At 34.8% G+C, this 8,609-nt stretch overlaps 1 pseudogene; it reads right to left on the reverse strand.

The window, feature by feature from the left end:
- Nucleotides 1–501: 501 nt before the first annotated feature.
- On the reverse strand, nucleotides 502–8,274 carry LOC120157304 (annotated as a pseudogene).
- Nucleotides 8,275–8,609: the final 335 nt, after the last annotated feature.

Below are 8,609 nucleotides of genomic sequence, written 5' to 3' on the forward strand. Positions count from 1 at the left end.
GAAAAAAAAAAAGAAGTGAATTGTTTTGACAAAAAGGAGTAATCTTTGAAGAAAACCCATTTCAAGAAACTTACCGTCATCTTTGAATAAATCAATGTTAATTTCATACCCCTTGGGCAAGAAGGTATTGAACCCATAAGTCAAGGAGACGTTTCATGATAAAAAAGGCAAGTACATCATGTTGCTTCACGCCTTGAAGAATTTCTTGGATCGAAGGTATCCCATTTTTTAAATTGCTTTGAGTAGGATCGAGTTTATGCTTTTGTTTTGTTTCATCATTCCTGCAGGATTAACGTAGTTGATGTCATTGCTCAAGTGAAAGAGTTAGTGAGAGTACATACCGACTTGATCAATGGATTTAATACCTTTTTGCCAAAGGGGTATGAAACGTCGACAAGATCATAGACGAGACTTGAGCAACAAAGATTAATCTCATTGATTTAATACCAACACTGATGATTGGATACAAAAACTATACATTACTGATTAATTTTCCATCAAAAGTACCCAAAACCTCATTTTAATGATTGCTTATAATTATGTGTTTCTTTTTTGAAGATTAACCAAAGAGTAGTAAGCTCCTACTGGCCCCTTGGCTAATAAAGATGAATGCTTACCTGTCTCCACCACTTTCCCTTGGTCTATCACTGCAATAAGATCGCAGTTCTGAATGTGCTTAGCCTATGTGCCACAACAACACTAGTTCTCCCCACCATTATCCTTTCTAATGCCTCTTGTACCACTTTCTCGGATTTACTATCGAGTGCGCTCGTCGCTTCATCTAATAACAAGATCGTCGGATTCTTTAGTATAGCTTGGGCTATTGCGATCCGTTGTTTTTGGCCGCCGGATAATTTTACTCCTCTATCTCCGCACCATGTTTCGTAACCTTCTGCTAGGCCTGCAATGAAATCATGTGCATTAGCAGCTTCAAAGACTTCGGATTCATTGGTTTCATCAGATACTCCGTATAGGATGTTTTCTCTTATCGTGCCGGAGAATGCCGTTGGCTCTTGGCTAACTAGTGCTATGAGTTTCCTCAATGTCCTTAGGTTGTATGACCTTAGATCTCGACCATCGATCTTCACTACTCCTTTGAGAGAATTGTAAAACCTCTTTGATTAAACTAATGATTGTTGACTTTCCGGAACCGTTTTTCCCTACCAGTGCCATTGATCTCCCGACTTCGATGGTGAATGAGAAGTCTTTAAGGATTATCACATTAGGCCTAACTGGATATGCGAAATTGACATCATGGATTTCTACACATCTTGTAACTTCTTCAGCAAGGTAACCGTTGGAGTCATTGGGTTCGATTCTTGTACGATGGTCTAATATAGCAAACACAGATGCAACGACCTTGGAACTGTTGGCGAAGTCCGATGTCATGCTTGCAGCTTCGGCTATCATGTAACTGGTGCTAACCAAAATGAGGCATGTTTCAATTAGAGCCTTTGAAGTGATATATCTTTGAGAGATGAGTTTTCCACCATACCAAAAATCAAGGCCATAATGAATAAGGTAATAAGTTAAGCTGATCCAAATCCAAGGCCCGCAAACCATGATTGTCTAACATTCTCTTTTCTTGGACGTTCATGAGCCTTTTCCAACATTTTCAGAATCTGGTCTTGAGACGTGAAAGCAGTGACAGTTCGATGGTTCGAAACCGCATCGGCAGCGAGCTTGCTACTATCTTGTTGTGCCTTGATGGCTTTCCTAGACATGCTTTTGAGTAAGATCTTTCGAGTGTAGAAACTGAGGATAATGAGTGGCTGGACCACTATCATCACGAGGGCAAGCCGCCACGTGATGAACAACCCCATTACACAAGCCAAGGTGACACCGGAGATTGTTTGCATGAAAAGCGATATATGATCACCCAACAGAGATCTCACCTACAATCATACCAATAGTGACATGTTAACTAAACATGATTAACATAAAAAAAAGGGTAGGAAAATGGAGACAAGAACATTACCACACTGGAATCTTTTGCTAGTCTAGAGCAAACACTGCCACTAGAATTCTCATCTTGGTCAAACCATTCAACTTCAAAAGTCAATATCTTTGAAAGCATCCTGTAATATCCCAAAAGTCGAGTCAATGACCAAAATAGAATTTTTGGTAATTTAGTGACCAATCTTATAAGAGATTGAAAGTTTAGGGATTTAAATGAAAAGTATTGATGTTGGATTTAAATAACAAAGTTTGAAGTAACAAGGGTATTATGGTCTTTTTTCAGGAAATATTTTTATTTCCCTTTATAAAGGGTAATAAGCACGTGGGAAGGAGATAATTTCTCCAGAGCATTCTTCAGTCTTCTTCTTCTTCCTCCCGTATCTCCAAGCTCAAAGGTGAGTTTCTTTACTTATGGATTAATTTTTGATTTTAAGGTTGGGTTATGATCATTAGAGGATAATTAAGCTTAATGAAAGCTAAATTTGTTCTAAAACAAGATGAAAGATATAGAGGAGATTAAAGAAAATGAGTTTTTAAGTGAATTTTTTAAATAGAAGGAGTTAATAGATTTTGAAGTTGAATTTGACTTGTCAATGGTTAAATTAAGAGATGTGAAGTGATAGAATGAGTTTTAAAACATGTTGAAAATCTGGTATGATTCTTGAAGTTAATGAAGAGGAGAGGATATTAAGGTTAAAGACGAGATAAATGAATATAAATGAGTTTAAACATGTATATGTAAGTTAAGAATAAGAAAGGGGATGATATATGAAGTAATTAAGCTAAAAAGAGTGGATTTTCAGGTATAAATTGGAATTCTGGGCTATGTGCATCGATGCACATTCAATGTGCACTGATGCATCAAGGGTAAATCCCAGAAATTGTTCAAGGTGTATCGATGCACCTGAAGTGCATCGATGTACTCTTCTAAAATATGAACATCGAATGCCATCAGTCCATCGATGCACAAGTAGTGCATCGATGCACCCCCTTAAATGTAAACATCGAATATGATTTATGCATCGATGCAAGGTGTGGTGCATCGATGCATACCTTCATTAAAAGATGAAAATGGCTATTCTTTTAGCCCAAGAAATGATAGTTTAGAATATATTAATTAATATACTGATTAGTATCAATGAATTACTATGTAGATTCAGAGCCTAAACAAGTTCTGGAACTTGGCAAATAAGATCGATCAAGGAAAAGATAACAGATCGGTATTGACTAGTGAGACCAGGTGAGTACATGATATTAAGTGTACATGATGTTTATGGAATTAAGACTTGCGACGAGTCTAATTCCGATAATAGATTACATGAGTACAATAATATAAGTATAGTATGATATGATGTTTAAGAGTACCTGAGCATGATCCTGTAATAATATGGTGCTAGAAGTATATGAGTAAATGCATAGGTTATATGATCATAAGAGATAAAATATATGATAAAATATATGTGAAAGTGATATGACTCATATGTGTTTCTATGAGAACGTTACACGATATGCTATGTATGTTATATGAGTAATGTGAATATATGTTATGAGATAAGAATCATAATTATGAGCTATGTGGAAAAAAAAGAATACAAGTACAAGTGGAAAGTTATGTGATACGTGAATGTGAATTTCATGGAAAAATGCTATGTGAAAGTAAACTACGTGACTTTGTGATATGAATATGTGAATGTGTAATGAGGTAAAAGATAATGCCCATATCATGTGTTATGAGAGCTATTGGTATAGTTGGCATGCCAAGAGTCGAGGGTCTACGTGACCCTTTGGGACATAGTGGTCCTTCGGGACATATGTGTTATAAGTGGTCATTCGGGACAAATTTTATACGCCCCTAGTGGGAATTATACGAGCTGTGGTGACATCATAGTGCACAACCTCTATGTACTCACATACCTTAAGTTCTTAGTAGTGTGCATGGGCTAACAAAAAAGATAACGATAAAATGTGAGTTACAATGAGAAATGTGTTACATGTTTTATATGATGATATATGAATGTGTGTATATGTTTATGAAAGAATGTGTGTTATGGGTTATGGCATTTGTTATGGGATGTACATGAATATATGTTAAGGTATATATATGAATAAATATAAAGGACTCATATGATGATGTAAGAACATGTTATAAGATATAGAATATGAAAATAAGAGATCATATGAACAAGAGATAAGAGATAGAAAGGATAATCATATAAGAGTATGAGAAAATATAAATGGTGACATGCATGTGTGTATGTAATCGTTAAATGAAAAAGTATGTATACAGTATGACGTTGTATTACATGATATGTACATGCATTTGATAATTTACATATGTATTTATATGTCTCACTAAGTCTATGACTTAGCGTGTGAGTGTTTCACATAGGTTCAGGAAAGCAGGAAGAGAAGTTAAGAGGAGCAAGACAGGTTAGTTTCTCCTTACCGAAGGTCAGATCAGAACCTAAATGAATAACATGTATTTTGTTATATATATAATTTAGTTGGCATGTAATTAAAAGATTTGTATTAGATACACTCTGATCAGTTTTGTAAAAGCATATGTTTTATATCATAGAAAATAAATGGTTTTATTATAAATATCAAATTGAATCTTGGGTATTTGTAAAAGTAAATGTTTTGAGTAGTCAATGTGACACCTCAGACTCGTATCCGGGTCGGGTACGAGTTGTGGGTGTTACACATCCTCTCTCTGATCCTCTCTGTCAAGTGCTCCCCCATGTAAGCAAAATAATAATTCTGGATAATATTAACTATTAGTGAAAAACAACCAATCCCAACAAAACTCAAAGCATAAACCTTTGTCTTTTCCTTGATTTCTCCATGATTTGGGAGAAAAAATACTGATATCATTGACCCCATTGTGAAAGATGAAACTCAACAAATAGTACTGCACCTAAGCATCCCAGGGTTACTTCTTTTTACTCTGGTAAATTCATGGCCAACAATCTCTTAAAAGATGGTGCAGGCAATTTTTTATCCTTGCCATTCATTTCTTGAACTCGTTGAGCTTGCTATAGAAATTTGGTGATCGTTGGCATCGTTGAAGTCATTTTTTGTTATCGGAACTGGGACATTCGTAGATGTATCTTTCTCATGAACTTGTTCTTGTTCTGTATCTTGGAGTTGCACCAGCATGAGATAAAAGCCATTTTCATTTACCATTAACTCATCATGTGAACCAATTTCCATGACTTGGCCATCTTGGACAACATCAATTAAATCTGCATGTCTAATGATAGAAAGGCAGTGGGAGACGATGATTATTGTTCGACCGAGCGAGGCCTTGTTGAGAGCCTCTTGCACAATACATTCAGATTCGGAGTCTAAAGCACTTGTTGCCTCATCAAGAAGAAGGATTTTAGGTGCTTTTATTATGGCTCTTGCTATGGTAATTCTCTGTTTTTGTCCAACAGACAATTAAATCCCTCTCTCCCCTACCTGTGTGTCATATCCTTGAGGCAATTGAGATATGAAATTGTGGGCATTGGAAGCTTTAGTAGCACTAATAATCTCTTCATTTCAACATCCTCCTTGCCAAAAAGTATGTTCTCTTTAAAGGTTGTTGCAAATAGTGTAGGCTCTTGACTAACCAGTCCCATCTGTGACCTGAACAACTTGAGCTGCAATTTACTAATGGGAACACCGTCAAGAACTATGTCTCCTCCAAGTGGATCATAAAACCTTTGCAACAATGAAATAAATGTCGATTTTCCCGATCCGCTACTACCTACCAAGGCCACAGTCTTCCCAGTTGGAATTTTGAGATAAAGTCCTTGAAAATCATGTTCTCTGGCCTTGAAGGATATGCAAACTCCACTCCTTTGAATTCAACTTCCCCTCTTAACATTTTCTAAAATGTTTGGAGAAAATAACCTCACTGAATCTGAATTATTTAATGGAGTAGTCAGAATATATTCATGGGTACTTAAGTTTTTCATCACCATATAAACCAAAACGGGACTAAAAGACATGTAAAATTTGGTTAGAGAAGGAAAAAGAAGAAATCTAAAACTCTACCAGGACCGAAAACAACATAATTTAGATTGATTAATTTTCGATTTAACACTCATTTCATCCATGTAAAACAAATAATAAAATAATTTGAAACATTTTTGAGGTTAATTTATACAAGAATAAGTGAAGTGTTAGAATTTTTTCTTAATAATATGAGATTAAAAATTAAAGAAGGGAAAATTAAAACTTCAGAAAGATACATTTTTTAGAAAACGCCTTTTAGTGAACAGTCACATAAGTAAAAGACACTTTATGTAGAAAGTATCTTTTTTGATTAGAATATCATCTCAATATATGTTGCAAGACCAAAAATTGTCAATTTGCTTGATGATGATGAAACATTTGTAGCGAAGACAATATTCTTTAGCTTCAAACCTATGCACAATCCCATTTTACATGTAGGATAGATGAACATCCACATAAGCAAAAAATGTTTTTGTGGTAGAAAGTATCTTTACTGGCTAGGATATTATCTCGATTACATAAAAGACGTTTTATGTAAAAAGTATCTTTGTTGATTAGGATATTATTTCCATAAAATATTTTTTTTGGAACACAATTTCTTTTTATATAATAGAAATGGATGTTAAATTAGAAATTAATCACTAATAGATATTAATTTGGTAATTAAACTTTTTTTGGTATATTTGCGTGAAAAAAGCCAACGTGCAATGACCTAATCTGTTATGCGCCACGGCAGGTATTTATCTCTTTTCGTAATTAATACTCAAAACTAAGGGTAATTTCGTCTTTTTGAATTTCATTTTTCATTTTAACTCTTCTTTCAGCTCCATACAAAGCCCGCCCAAACGAGCAATTTCAAACTCTGAGAACTGGGAAAAGCCTCATCTCTCAAATCGCCATGGGAGATTCAGATGTAAGTTACGAAGCTACACATTCATTCCGATGTTTAGTTCTTTTTCTTCTTCTGTTATTTTAGTTGCTTGATTTTTTAAATGTGATATTTCTATTGTATAAAACGACTGCGTTGAAGGCGGCGTACGCGGAGGTTATACTGAACACGACCAAGGAAGTGGTGTCGAGACACATAGCTTCGGAGAAAAGAGCGGCATCATTTCAGCACCAAATGGATCGTTCCAACAAGGAGTCGTTTCGTTTGCTTCTTCTGTTAAAATGCATGATCAACGTCAAGGTACATCTTGAATCTTTAGAGATCAATTGTTGGAGTCTTTTGTGAATGCGATTTATGTTAGAGATTATGTTTCTAAAAATCGAGAATCTTACCGAAGTCGCAAAAACTAATTTTGATTTTGTCTGGTATGAACTTCTATTTAATTTTCCTTATTGATTCGGTAGATTTGATTTCCCGATAATTATTTTTTGAATATCCTATTTGATTTCAATGTTCTTTACTGATTGGATGGTATTGGAACTCTTTGAAATCACACATGGGTCCTTTTTCGATTGATTTGGTGTTTGATGAACATTAGTAAGTTAAAGATTTCTGAAGAATTCCTAGTATAAGGTTAATCTTCATTTGATTTCTAGAGACAAATATCATGTTGATCCATAATTGATGCAATTATACGAACTATTCGTTTTCCTAAAAGTATCCATCACAAATATGTATAGTACATCAAACAAAGTGAACAAACCGGTGCCTTTCAACCCTATGTTAAACCAAGTTTTTGCATTTTGCTACTCATAGATTACATCAAAGTATTTGTGTCCGATGTTAATTTTAGTTTAACTTATGCACTCCCACTATCAAAGCTGTTAAAACCCGATTCACCTAGAGAGAACAACAATCCTTTTATTAGTGGAATCACCTCTTAGATTCAAGTTTTAGACACATGAATGTATTTGATGTTGCGGAATACGGCTATCGGATAGAGTAAAATCGCAACTGATAATTTGAGAAAATAAAGATGAAGATAAAGAAGACACAAATTTTATGTGAAAAACCCTAAATAATATAGGGTAAAAACCACGAGCAAAGATAGAAAAATTTCACTATGAGAAAATATGAATTACAACTTCTCTCGATCTAACAAGGAGAAAACAATAACAATTCTCTCTTGATAAAAAAAAGGAGAAAACAACTCTCAAGAAAACTCTCTAAATTCTTTAGTATTGGGAGAAAGCTAGAATGTTATGGGATGGTTTTGAAGCTAAATGGGTTTGGGCATTTATAGTTGAAGCTTAAGGACTAATCTTATTAATACCCTAAAGTCCAGGGACTAATTGTGTAATTTTACCATCTACATTTTCAACATTTTCGGTGGATTTGTTTTTCAATTCTACTTTTGGTGGAATTAGTTTTTGTTTTCAACATTCGGTGCCACCAATTTCGGTGACACCACTTTTCAACAATCTCCCACTTGAAGATTTGATTGGAATAATCTTATATTCACACCATTCTTTTTACCTTGTACTATCATGTTGTTTACGTCTCTAATAGGCCACAAGAAGATCGTCACAAAGTAAATTTATCAGCATTGATCGCCTTCGTCATGAAATCTGCTATGTTGTCATTGGTATGGATTTTCTGCATATCTTCCGTCCCTTCTTCCACCTTTTCACGAATGAAATGGTACTGAACTCGTATGTTCTTTGTCTTTGAATGAAATGATGGATTCTTTGCTAGATGC

Source organism: Hibiscus syriacus, unplaced genomic scaffold (assembly GCF_006381635.1).
Source record: "Hibiscus syriacus cultivar Baekdansim isolate YM2019G1 unplaced genomic scaffold, ASM638163v2 tig00111239_pilon, whole genome shotgun sequence".
NCBI classification, from domain to species: Eukaryota; Viridiplantae; Streptophyta; class Magnoliopsida; order Malvales; family Malvaceae; genus Hibiscus; species Hibiscus syriacus.